The sequence below is a fragment of the Montipora capricornis genome, chromosome 10 (assembly GCF_036669925.1).
Source record: "Montipora capricornis isolate CH-2021 chromosome 10, ASM3666992v2, whole genome shotgun sequence".
Lineage (NCBI taxonomy): Eukaryota > Metazoa > Cnidaria > Anthozoa > Scleractinia > Acroporidae > Montipora > Montipora capricornis.
Window position 1 is genome coordinate 36,464,762 of NC_090892.1, and position 2,500 is coordinate 36,467,261.

General features: G+C 37.0%; 1 pseudogene; it reads right to left on the reverse strand.

The window, feature by feature from the left end:
- Nucleotides 1-441: 441 nt before the first annotated feature.
- LOC138020755 (uncharacterized) overlaps nt 442-2,500 on the reverse strand; it is a 90,883-nt pseudogene continuing 88,824 nt past the window's right edge.

A 2,500-nucleotide genomic window follows, 5' to 3' on the forward strand; every position in this document is an offset into this window, starting at 1 on the left:
TTTTAGTTTTCTAACCATTAAGTTAAGATGTTAAAGATAGTTAGAAATGCAGGATGCAAACATTTCATAATGGTAACAAAGTGTTTTTGAAAACGAACTGGGCAAATAAATTAATGAAAATTTGCATTCCATCAGACGGCGTTTACTGACTTGACTTACTTTCTTTGAAGTACTTTACTATTTTATGTGCACTTCTGTCCATTGCTAGTTTCTTCGCTTGTTTACAAATTCCACATCGCACTTCATTTTCTTTCACCAAAACAGTACCTCCCAAATGTGCAAGACCTAAACAAGAAGATAACAGAATGATGGAAAATTAAATAAAGCCATGTGCTATGCTCTTCCATTACTGGCAACGAACAGTAAAGTATAGAATAAGTGTAATTGGTACCTTTTATCAGTGATCCACTTTTCTTCTCTTCGTTCCTCGGATGTGGGAGTTCAAGGCTCACTGTTTACGACTAATTGAATGACGGGGGTGTGTTTTGCAAATGTAACCACTCTGGGAACAACATCCACTGTGAATCAAAGAAGCGGGAAAAGACTAATTAGGCTAAGAATCTCCAGCCATTTTGTTTTATTATTTTAGAGTATAAAGAGACTAAACATTAGTGCTGGATCACGCAAAATCGCTGAATGAGTCAAAGCGTCTGCAATGACCGACGCCTGTCATGAATGTCATCGCGCTCGCTGTCTCAGGCTCCGGTCAACTAAATAAATTGAAAATCTCGATTTAAAGATATTTACCTTTAAAATCACTCAAAGGTTTTTCTGCAATAGCTTACATTGATCTACATTGTTCTGTCGATATGCTCGTAAATGCATGCAGAAGCCATTATTACTAGGATGACCGACAGCAAGCAGTAAGCGTAAATAGTTTATAATGCAAAGACGAATAATTCAAAGTACTAACATACCTTGCAAAATACTGTTGCGTTCCTGAAGAAGAGCCATTTCATTTTCCCATTGTTTCTGGGTACGAATACAAAACTTTCCACAGTTCCAGAACGGACGGTTCTCATAAACGAGCAGTCAATGCTTCTTCCAAGGCCTTTGGCTTCAGATAAAGATTGCACGCCACAAAAATCTAACTCAGCTTTCTTTAAGATTTCGAAATCTCTATGGGCTGTGGCTGAAAACGGAAAACGGGATTTCTCCTTGTGAATCAATATTTTTTTGTTACCTTCGTTTAGAAAAAAAAACTCATTAACACAGTCACATTTTGGTCATCTCGGACATCGCGTTGATGGACTTGATGCGCTTCTGCCATCATGGTCGAAATAGACGAAACAGAGGATGAATGGTCACGCAACATCATTTATTACGTAATAACGGTTGTCGAAAATAACGACATGCTGAAAATCACGGTTCACGGCGAATTAAACAATTATTTCTCGTTTCACGGAAAATAATTTTGCAAAATCACGCTTCACGGCTACTATGGAAATCATGATTCACGAGGAAATATAAACCATTTCACATTTCACGGGAAAAAAAAAAAGGGCCCATCACGAGTCACGAAAATACCCTTTACCATCCTGTGTAATAACCCTTCCCGCACGATTTTGAATTTTTTGTAATTTATCTTCCAGTTGCTTACCACATGTATCCCACAGGGGTGAGCAGTGATCAAAATAAGGTTGAATGAGTGATCTGTATAAAGTTACGAGAGTGCAGAGGGAGACAAAGGCTTAATTCTTCTCAAAGCTCCTATGCCAGCACATGCCTTTTTACATATATACTCAATATGAGTTTCAAATGTAAACTTTTCATCTAGTAGGAATCCCAAACATTTTTTAGAGCGTACGCGTGAAACCAAATTATTATCAATGGAGATTACATTAGATAAATCTCCAGATTTAGTATTCAAATTATATGTTGACCCAACAACCATTAACTTAATTTCAGGGTGGAATTGGAGCTTATTAACAGTGAGCCAGTCGCTTATATTTTTTAAATCAGAATTTATATTATTGGCAAGTGCACCATTATCAAAACTAGAGGTAAAGATTTGAGTATCGTCGGCATATAAAGAGGAGGGAGTGAATTTTAAACAATTTGGTAAATCATTTGTGTAGATAAGGAAAAGGAAAAGGAGAGGGCCAAGAATAGAGCCTTGGGGAACTCCACAGAGTAAATTACTTTGAGAATATAAGTATCCATTTATTAAACATTTTTGTTGTCGGGCAGTAAGATAAGACTTGAACCACATGAATTCTCTATCAGCGACTCCATAAAACTTAACTTTCTCTAGTAAAATCGAATGATCAACAGGGTCGAATGCCTTACGAATATTAAGAAAAACGACACCTGTCAAATTTCCCTTATCCATATTATCAGACCAATCATCGCACATTTGAATCAACGCCGAGACAGTCGAGTGGAGAGGGCGGAAACCAGACGGGAATTTAGAGGGAACAGAATTGACTTTCAGATAGTGATAAAGCTGTTGAAAAACGTCTTTCTCGAAAACTTTACTTATTATTGGTAGGATTGAAAT